The sequence below is a fragment of the Triticum urartu genome, chromosome 6A, assembly GCF_056163025.1.
Source record: "Triticum urartu cultivar PI428250 chromosome 6A, HENAU_Tu73, whole genome shotgun sequence".
In the NCBI taxonomy this organism is placed as follows: Eukaryota; Viridiplantae; Streptophyta; class Magnoliopsida; order Poales; family Poaceae; genus Triticum; species Triticum urartu.
In genome coordinates, this window is record NC_141878.1 from 26,695,848 (window position 1) to 26,707,516 (window position 11,669).

At 43.2% G+C, this 11,669-nt stretch overlaps 1 pseudogene; it reads right to left on the reverse strand.

The window, feature by feature from the left end:
- Positions 1-7,789: 7,789 nt before the first annotated feature.
- Positions 7,790-8,857, reverse strand: LOC125529980 (uncharacterized; annotated as a pseudogene).
- Between the last annotated feature and the right edge of the window lie 2,812 nt (positions 8,858-11,669).

Sequence of the window (11,669 nt, forward strand, 5' to 3'; positions counted from 1 at the left end):
TGCCGAAATGATTAGGCCTATCTTTTTGCATATGCGATTAACTGATGTGCTCAAAACAAATCCTTATGCTAAATATATGAAGGATATCATTACTAATAAAAGAAAGATACTGGAAGCTGAGATTTCCACCATGCATGGTAATTATACTTTTAAGGGTGGAATACCAAAGAAACTTGGAGATCCCGGAGTACCTACTATACCTTGTTCCATTAAAAGAAATTATATTAAAACTACTTTATGTGATCTTGGAGCCGGTGTTAGTGTTATGCCTCTCTCTTTATATCGTAGACTTGACTTGAATAAGCTGACACCTACCGAAATATCTTTGCAAATGGCTGATAAATCAACTGCTATACCTATCGGTATTTGTGAGGATGTGCCTGTTGTGGTTGCAAACGTTACTATTTTAACAGACTTTGTTATTCTTGATATTCCCGAGGATGATAGTATGTCTATTATTCTTGGAAGACCTTTTCTTAATACTGCAGGGGCTGTTATTGATTGCAACAAAGGCAATGTCACTTTTCATGTTAATGGTAATGAGCATACGGTACACTTTCCGAGGAAACAACCTCAAGTTCATAGTATCAACTCCATTGGAAAAATTCCATCGATTATATGTGGAGGTTTTGAATTTCCTCTTCCTACTGTCAAGAAGAGATATGATATACTTTTTATAGGGGATGTGCATATCCCCGTTGAGGTAACTTAGTGATATTCGAAATTTCTCCGGTTTCATGTTAATCGGAATGAGTTTGTTAACAAGACTTGATCAACCTTGTTAGTGGATTCTTTTTGATGAGCATGAGATGGATGAAACTAGAAGCACAAACTTCTGTACCCTCTCTATATTTTCTGTTAATTAGTAGAAATAAAGTAAAAATAGTATTTTTTGTCTGTTTCCTGGCTTATCCGTGCAATATAAAAATATCCCGAAAATAAAAGTCCTCAGAATGACATGCCAATTTAATATGATTTTTTCAGGAATATTTGAGGATTTACTGTGCAAAAATTACCGCGGCAGGAGCTGCCACCTGGCCACGAGGGTGGTGGGCACGCCTCCCCTCTAGGGCGCGCCCCCCTACCTCATGGGCCCATGGTGGCCCTCCTCCACTTATCCCAGCACCCATCTTCTTCCTTTGTCTCACACAAACCCGAAAAACCAACTCAAGCACGAGTTCCAGCCACTTTTGCTGTGATTTTTGATCTCCTTGCTCAAAGCACCTCTCGCAAAACTGCTTGGGGAGATTGTTCCTTGGTATGTGACTCCTCCATTGGTCCAATTAGTTTTTGTTCTAGTTCTTTATTCATTGCAAATTTATGCTGCATAGGTGACCATGTTCTTGAGCTTGCATGCCAAATTTATATGGTTCCAAGTAGTTTTGATGCATGATATAGGCTCTGGGCACTTGTAGGAGTAGTTGCTATCAGTTTTATTGAAGTTGGTTCACTTTTGTTTGAAGTTACTAACAATTTCAGAATTTTTCAGAATATAATGAGGAGATTCTTGAGGGGCTCATCGAGCCAAAGCTCGAAGGAAAAGGCACCGAAGCCTAAGTATAATTTGCCACGCACCGCGGAGGTTCGGGCGTGTGAATGGCCTTCTGATGATTTCTTGAGAGCAGCCGGTATCGATGAAGATTTTCGTGAATTGGCTCACAATGCAGGCCTCACCGCTTTCCTCCATGACCAATGCGATCAGTATCTCTTACTCACAAATACCTTTGTGCAAAACTTTCATTTTCATTCTAGGAACTCACCACCCACGGTGGAGTTTCATTTATATGATGAGCATAAGGAGATGTCAGTTTATGATTTCTGTCGGATTTGTTTAGTCTCTTTTGAGGGCAAGACAGAAGAACCACATCATGATGATCTGGAGGGATTTATTAATAATATCACTTTAGGAGAAACTAGGAAGGTTTCCGATGAACGAATCACTAGCATACATTTTCCTGTTTTACGTTACTTTGCATTATTTGCTAGTCGTTGTTTAATTGGACACGGAAACTGTGGAAACCTTAGTATCCCTGATATAATTATTCTAATCCAAGGTTTATACAGCGATAACACTTTTAGTATGGGCGATATCATTGCTAGACGGTTAAATATGAACCATACTAAGGGCCCCATCTTTGGAGGCATCTATGCTACACGCCTAGCCGCACATTTTAACATACCTATTAGGCATGCTGAGAAGGAAGAAAAGGTTCTGCCCCGTGTTTATCTAGATCATAAAAGTATGGTGGCACATGATTTTATTGTTAAGAATAGGGCAGGAGAGCTTAAACATCAATTGTTCTTTAATAAACATCATCCTGAGACTATTACCTTGCCTGCTCCTTCTTTGTTTGATTTGACTGTAGGCACGTACCTTGTTCCGTTGACGGCTATTCACGCCTACCCGAACCCTGCATCAGCCGAGGAGCACCGGAACCACAATTTGATCCTTCACGATAGTCTAACTATCAGTGGGATCCGGAGATGATTGCCAGCTAGTGGCAATCGGAACCTTCTTCTTCCTCATCGCAGTACGACCCCAACTATTATTATGGATATCCGCTAGGCCAGCCGTGGCCATAGACCAACTTAGGCCAAAAGCCTAAGCTTGGGGGAGTACGTATTGCTCACCGACATTACATTTATGTTCACACACACTCATTGCTAGATGTCGGTGCTCATACTTTTTCACTGTAATATCCATGCTAGTTTATTTTCTTTTTCCTGCTTTCCTCTTGTGTGTTTGTTAAACCTTAAGTAAAACCAAAAAAATAGTAGTAGTTTATTTTTCTGCTGTAGTAGTAATAATTAAAAAGAAAACCCAAAAATATTTCCCATTCTTCTTTTTGCTTGTTGGGAGCTTTCCTGTGTAAATAGTTTTATTTCTTTTCTTTTCTTTGGGGGTCACTAGGAGAAGAACATAATTAAATTGTTGAAGTGGCTCTTATATGCATTATTGTTGAATTAACCAAAGAGCCCATATTGCCTTGTCTTCTCCTGTTTATTGAATGCTCGCAGATTCCAGCTTAGTCCAATGCACGTACACTCTTATTATTATTCATACCATTCGGTCGTTCAAGTGAAAGGCAATTATGATGATATATGATGGACTGACTGAGATGAGAAAAGCTGGTATGAGCTCGACCTCTTTTGTTTTTGTAAATATGATGAGTCCCTCGTTCTTGATTCAGCTTATTATGAATAAACATGTTTGCAATGACAATTAGAAATTGTAGTTGCTTGTGCCATGCTTGATTAGCTATGAGTTATAATGATTTACCTTGTGTGCCAACATGCTATTGAGATGGTTATGATGTGGTATGATGGGGTGGTATCCTCCTTTGAATGATTTAAGTGACTTGACTTGTCACATGTTCACGCATGTAGTTGAAACAAATCAACATAGCCTTCACAATATTTATGTTCATGGTGGATTATATCCTACTCATGCTTGCATCAAATGTTTATTAATTTTAATGCATGTACATGGCTGTTGTCGCTCTCTAGTTGGTCACTTCCCAGTCTTTTGCTAGCCTTCACTTGTACTAAGCGGGAATACTGCTTGTGCATCCAATCCCTTAAACCCCAAAGTTATTCCAGATGAGTCCACTATACCTTCCTATATGCGGTATCTACCTGCTGCCCCAAGTAAATTTGTATGTGCCAAACTCTAAACCTTCAAATAAACATTCTATTTTGTATACTCGAATAGCTCATGTATCAACCAAGGCTGTCCTTATCTTCCGTGTTAGGCGGGTTATTCTCAAGAGGAGTGGACTCTGCTCCTCACTCACGAGAAAATGGCTAGTCACCGGGATGCCTAGTCCCATGCTTTATGCAAACTAAATCAAAATTAGTTGCAAACAAAACTCCCCCTGGGACCTGATGTATGTTGGAGGCACTCGTTGTTTCGAGCAAGCCATGGATTGATGTTTATTGGTGGAGGGGGAGTATAAACTTTACCATTCTGTTTGGGAACCGCCTATAATGTGTGTAGCATGGAAGATATTGCCATCTCTTAGTTGTTCTGTTGACAATGAAAGTATACCGCTCAAAATACAATTTATCTCTATTGCAAAACCGAGCTCTGGCACCTCTACAAATCCCTGCTTCCCTCTGTGAAAGACCTATCCATTTACTTTTATGTTGAGTCATCACCATCTTATTAAAAAGCACTAGCTGGAAAGCACAACTGTCATTTGCATTCATCACTATTAATCTATGTTGGGTGTGACTATGATTGGATCTCTTTTACCATGAATTACAATGTCTAGTCAGTCATTGATCTTTAAAGGTGCTCTGCATTTATGTTTTGTGGTCTCAGAAAGGGCTAGCGAGATACCATCTTGTTATATCATATTATGATTGTTTCAAGAAAGTGTTGTCATCCGAGATTTATTATTATGACTTGCTAGTTGATTATGCTATTGATATGAGTAATTATGAGACCTGAGAATTATTGCAAATGTGGTTAGTTATGATCTATGCTAAAAACTTGAATGCTGGTTTGACATAGTTACAACAACAAGAGCAAACAGAGTTTGTAAAAGTTTTTCTTTCTTTCAGTTTGTCGACTGAATTGCTTGAGGACAAGCAAGGGTTTAAGCTTGGGGGAGTTGATACGTCTCCGTCGTATCTACTTTTCCAAACACTTTTGCCCTTGTTTTGGACTCTAACTTGTATGATTTGAATGGAACTAACCCGGACTGACGTTGTTTTCAGCAGAATTGCCATGGTGTTGTTTTATGTGCAGAAAACAAATATTCTCGGAATGACCTGAAACTACACGGAACATCTTAGAAAAAACAATAAAAAATCCTTGCCAAAGATGAAGACCAGGGGGCCCACACCCTTTTCACGAGGGTGGGGGGCGCCCCCCCTAGGGCGCGCCCCCCTACCTCGTGGGCCCCCTGGAAACCCTCCGACGCCAACTCCAACTCTATATATTCGCCTTCAGAGAGAAAACAAATAAGAGAGAAGAAATCATCGCGTTTTACAATACGGAGCCGCCGCCAAGCCCTAAAACCTTTCGGAAGGGCTGATCTGGAGTCCGTTAGGGGCTCCGGAGAGGGGGATTCGTCGCCGTCGTCATCATCAACCATCCTCCATCACCAATTTCATGATGCTCACCGCCGTGCGTGAGTAATTCCATCGTAGACTTGCTGGACGGTGATGGGTTGGATGAGATTTATCATGTCATCGAGTTAGTTTTGTTAGGGTTTGATCCCTAGTATCCATTATGTTCTGAGATTGATGTTGCTATGACTGTGTTATTCTTAATGCTTGTCACTAGGGCCCGAGTGCCATGATTTTAGATCTGAACCTACTATGTTTTCATGAATATACGTGAGTTCGTGATCCTATCTTGCAAGTCTATAGTCACCTACTATGTGTTATGATCCCGCAACCCCGAAGTGACAATAATCGGGACCACTCCCGGTGATGACCGTGGTTTGAGGAGTTCATATATTCACTATGTGCTAATGCTTTGTTCCGGTTCTCTATTAAAAGGAGGCCTTAATAGCCCTAAGTTTCCAATAGGACCCCGCTGCCACGGGAGGGTAGGACAAAAGATGTCATGCAAGTTCTTTTTCATAAGCACGTATGACTATACACGGAATACATGCCGACATTACATTGATGAATTGGAGCTAGTTCTGTGTCACCCTATGTTATGATTGTTACATGATGAACCGCATCCGGCATAATTATCCATCACTGATCCGGTGCCTACGAGTTTTCCATATATTGGTTTACGCTTATTTACTTTCCTGCTGCTACTGTTACAATCACTACAAAATACCAAAAACATTACTTTTGTTGTATTTACTTTTGTTGCCATTAGCACTACTATCATATTACTGTGCTACTAAACACTTTGCTGCAGATAATAAGTTTCCAGGTGTGGTTGAATTGACAACTCAGCTGCTAATACTTGAGAATATTCTTTGGCACCCCTTGTGTCGAATCAATAAATTTGGGTTGAATACTCTACCCTCGAAAGCTGTTGCGATCCCCTATACTTGTGGGTTATCACCGGCCATGAAGATCACAAACCGGCTCGGCGGATCGATGGGATCCGGAATACTGTCGCCATCGGAATCTCCACTAATCCGGCCTTCTTGTAGTTGATACAATGACTCGGTCTCTCCGGTCGATGACTCGTCATCAGAGTAAACAACGGTTTCAGCATCAGATACCGATCTGTCTCGAGATTCCGCTCCGTGGATTACTCCCACGAAGGCACGCTTCATGGCAGGCCGAACCCGGGCAGGTCTTGCAAGCTGAGCTGTGTCTATGATGTCGGTGGAGATGTCCGGCTCAGGGCCCGGTTCGCCAATCTTGCCAATGAAGACATGTATACCGCCAAAGGGGACCCGATACCCGTACTCAATCCAGCCGGCCTCGGGGCCCCAGCCTGCGTCGTCGATGTAGAGCTTGCCACGATGACTCTTGGTCATCTAGCCCACATCGTATCCCTTGAGCCCTTCGAAGCTGCCTTCCAAGAACTTGAAACCATCGTGAGATAGCCCCTCGGTGGGCGCTAAGTGTCATGGGTTTGTCACGGCAGATGTCCTAGTATGAGGACTTAGTCGTGGAGCCATCGCAACGTACTTAGTTTAAAGGGGTTAAAGCAGGACAAAGGACGCATGGAGTTTATACTGGTTCGACCCCTTGCGGTGAAGGTAAAAGCCTACTCCAGTTCTGATGGGATTGCTGGGGTTTCGATAACCAGGGAGCGAATCCGCTTTGCCTGGCTCTCGAGTTGTTGTTCTCAGTCCCTGAACTGCCGCCGGGTCGTCCCTTTATATACATAGGTTGACGCCCGATGGTTTACAGAATCCCGGCCGGCTCATAAACGTGTCTGGCTCGATTTCTTCCCTTTCATATCTTACAACACAAGTTACACATCATATGGCGGTTTATGTCTAGAGGCCCTAAACCGCCTTTGGGCCCCGGGCCTTTAGATCTCTATAGTAAAATGCCATGCTCCTTGTCTTCATGGGCTTCAATATGAATAACTCCTTATGGGTATAACCCGGCCCCTCCTGGGCGGTTTATACTCAGTAATTATATCCCCAACAGTTTCACTGTATTATTTATATCAAGGGGGGCTTTAATCAAATGAACACCTAAGGGGCTATTTGGTTCCAATAAGTCACCTGACTTATAAGTCAGGTGACTTAAAACAAGTGACTTATAAGTCATGCCTGTTTGGTTGTCACCTGACTTATAAGTCATCTGAGCACACCTTCCCACCTTATTTTTTTATGTAAAAGTGGTGGGACCCATGTAAAAGAGGGTGACTTATAAGTTTTAAGTTGGGGTAGAACAACTTATGACTTATAAGTTGGGGTGACTTATAAGTTAGGTTCGTTTGGCAAAATAAGTCATTTTTTGCACTTTTTGACTTATAAGTTAGTGACTTATTTGAGACCAAATAGGGCCTAACACAACAAACATATATCAATAGTAATTGGAATTAATCTTGTTACACATGAGGTACGGAGGTATTACCCACAGTGTAGAAATTTCTGTATGGAAAATGCATCCTGTAGACCCGGCGATTCTTTTTAGGCTGGTTGTAATGGAGAGTATCATATACTAGTATCATGCATATGATACTAGTCTATGATACTACATCCCTAATGCATAGTATCATATATTGGTATCATAGAGGACTACATTTATTGACATGCATGACACAAAGTAGCACATCACGGTATCATGGTATGATACCCAAGTCTCTCTTTCTTCATTTAATTCTATGCCATCTCATCAAAATTGCTTAGTTGGCATACATGATACTAACTATGATACTCACATTACGGGCAGCTTTAGTAATTAATCTGATCCGCCTCGACTCAAGGTGCAACATGAAGTCACCACTGTATGTAGACAAAACCACCACATTTAAGTCCTCGTCATACCCCACCATCCCTTCATTTATGAAGTCGTTAGACAACATCCCCTCCAATTGATTGATTTTCTGCAGAAGCACCCATCCGGCAACACCATCAGAGTTCAGGTTCCTCTCCCATATATGAATGCCCAGTTTCGACATAGCGGCAAGGCCAAGAACGCTGTCTTCATCTGTCCGTAAGAGCTGAAAGGACCAACGTTGGGCATCTACGGGCGTCTCGATGACAGCAAGAGTCTGCCTTTCAATATCAAATGCAAGGACCTCCATGGAGCAACCAGTAAACTGCACTCCTGATAAGGATGCTGGGCTTTAGCTTCATAACCATCCTTCTAGTCGACGCTGAGACAATATTCCCCCATACACCCGACACTGATTCGTAGGCACAAGCTAATGATATCTTCAGGTCTGTACGGGAGCAGATCAAGACCAATTTGAAGGCCGGGTTCAAGAAGCAATCCTCCTGCAAATGCCCGTCTTGATCATCAACACACATCACCGTGGCGCTGCACCTACAGAAACTCTCCCTTTTGGCGTCACGGAGTTCTGATGGAAAAGGCACGCGGTACTGCTGGCCGTTGAGGGGATCCCACACGAAGATCTCACACAGAGACTCGCTGAGCATGACAGCGAGGCCGTGGCGGCAGCCAAGGAACTCCCAATCCCCCGTCATCTCAGGCACAAAGAAGCGCTCGGCAGGGGTGCGATCGGGCGGGTCCAAGACAAGAATGAAGAAGGGATATGGGGTAGACTCTTTGAAGAAACCAAAGAGAGGAGGTTCCGGGTGGTGTCTACTGAAACAGCGGAGGAAGCGGGGATGCGGCGCCAGCGCGTGCATACGAGGGAGGCGCGGGAGAGGGTTGACGGCAGCTGAGGCAGCCGGAGGAGGATCTCGCGGAGGAGGTCCTCATCTTCCAGCGCCGCTGGAACTGACATGGCGCGGTGGCCGGAGTTTTCCTCCTCTTTTTCCGCGGAATCCTGGCACGGAACGACGCCCAGCACCACCCCTCCGGCTCCTGGACCTGCTGCGGTCGGAGCGGAAGGTCGGCGGATTGGAAGCGTGACGCGTGTGACAAGGGATCGAGATTGGAACTTATATAGCTGTAAGATTGGAACTTCGTGTCGGTATGTCGGTGTGTGTCCGTTACTTGTACTGAGGTTACATGAGTAGGAATCAGTTTCGACTCCGTTCCATATGTGTCCGTACGCAGCCTACGTAAGAAAGGATTCAAATAAAAACGGAGATCTGATCAAGCCGAAATACAGATCGACTCGGAGCACGCGTACTATCAACCCGCTAGTGCAGTTACAATCATGGACCCGGCTACGGAGCGCCGCTGCGCTCGTTCGTTGATTAGAGCGCATCCTCGCTCACGCGCGTTGAACAGAACATCAAGCACTGCTGCGCGCGATGCATGCGTTGCTAGCAGCCACAACCAACACCCTCACTCGCCATCCATCCATCCATCCATGAGGCAGCAACTAAGCCATCACGTACGTGTGCATGGCAAAGTAGCTGGTCGGTGATGCCTAACACACGTGTGTGGTAGCTTGCTGCTTTGCTATGTTTTCTTACACGCTTGCAACTGCTCGTGCTGCCTAACTCGTTGTGTCGCCGCTGGTCGCCAAAACCTCACCAACCGATCCGTCTGCAAGCTGCCTAGTGTACCGTGCGAAGCGCCACCTTGTCGGCCGATCCATCCGTAGGCCACATAGTGTACCGCTCATTGGCACTCTTAGCTGGGAGCCAGGCCGACTGATCTAACGGCCACTACAAGGATTTCGGTCTATTGCAACAACAAATATTGCCACAACTATATTTTGTTGCAATAAAATGCTATATTACCACAAAATTCCAGTTTGTGGTAACAGGATCTACATATTGCCACAATTTAGTTTCATCGCGCTAAGTGCTCGTTTTGTTGCAATAGAAGCCATGTATTGCCACAAGGTGCATTGACGTTGCAATATGATAGTGCTATTGCAACAGTTCCGTCCCGTTGCGTGAATGTGCCATCTTCTTGCGTGAATGTGCCATCTTGTTGCATGAATGTGCCATCTATTGCAACAAAGTACATCTTTGTGGTTATATTTAGACATATATTGCAACAATTCTGACTTGTGGCGGTAGTCATAGATACTGTTGCAAAAAACATGGCTTCGTATTGCAACAAAGCATGTATTGGTTGTAATAGGGTGGCTTTTGCCTCATCTTCGTACCGTTGCAATAACTATTACATATTACGACAAATTGAGCATGCATGGTAATACGTACAACATAATGCCACAATCCTCTAGTGTTGCCAAAAAGGAGCAGGATATTGCAACGATATTCTCTACAGTGCTCCTGGTTTTTCCCTTGATTTATCATACTATTTCTTAGGATCTGATTAAAGGGGCGTACTAGTTTATAGAGGTATTAACACATTAGGTACCTCAACTTGCACCTAAGTTGCCTTTTAGTCACATATCTTGCAAAGTGAACATCGGTGGTACCACAACTTGGAGGAACGCTCGCTTACGCGTGTGCAGAGCGTTGCACACTCGCGGACACCCTTCACTTGCTCTACTGACCTCCACCGATAGCAAGGTCGTCCTCGGCACCGAAAAGACGGCAAGCTCAGTGCCCTTCTCACAAAGGTGAGTCGTGAGCACTGAGCAGCACACATTCTCTTCCTAATTTTTCTTTATCTTGCTTGATGTGATTATATGTATTTATGTGTGCTGTTAATAAAAAAGGAGATTCCATATAAAATTATGTGTTAAACAGAGAAATTGAGCAAAGTTGCATACTAGCTATTTTCAAACACTCCCAGGCTCCATTTAAACAGCTCTTCAGCCACCAATTGAGCAGCATAACAGTTGTATCCCAGCCTAATTTCAAGCAAGAATTCATCAGCAGACCAACAACACTACATCAAGATATATATATATATATAGGACAAATTTTATCTACAAGCAGTGGTACTTACCCCCCAGCCGTCTGTCCTCCACGTGTCACTTCTTTTCGCGTCGTTCGTTGACTCGCCGGTGCACCGATGCATCGCTTTGATCTAATCGTAATATAGAGACGACCAAAACGAATGGATGAGCCAAGAAAATTGGGAGGTCAACTAACTAACGTGGAGCAAATAAAATGCAGTTTTTCTCCATCGTGACCCATTAAGGAACGCTCGGATCTAAAAGCAATCGGACGGCAGTAAAGATAGAGGTAACTACCACCTAGTGGTAGCATCTATTTTCCCTATATATATATATATATATGTATATATATATATAAAAGGACATATGCCACAAGATTTTAGTAGGATATAACAAACCATCTCAGCGAGATATATAACACAAGTTTCAACATGAAAGCACCCAAGCTTCAGCAGCCATACTTGTATAGATTGTTCACACAAAATACCATAAGTTGATGGCAAAGTAATGAAATAGTGACAACACCAAACACCACAAGTTCATAGCAACAGTGCGTACATAGCATCACTGTCAAAATAGCAACATCACTAAAAGAACAACAACTATTCTTCTCTTCTCTTCATCACCAAATTGTTAGTGCAGGGCACTAGCTTTTGTTTTCATTTGCCACAATAGATGACACTATGCAGGGGTACCTTATTTGAACCTGTTTCACATTAGATTAAACTTCAGGAGAGATACTACTCGTAGGTAACCATCAAAAAAGTTCAGGGATTTATATTCATGGCTTAAACATGTGAAAAACACCTTACCAAGAGATTAAAAA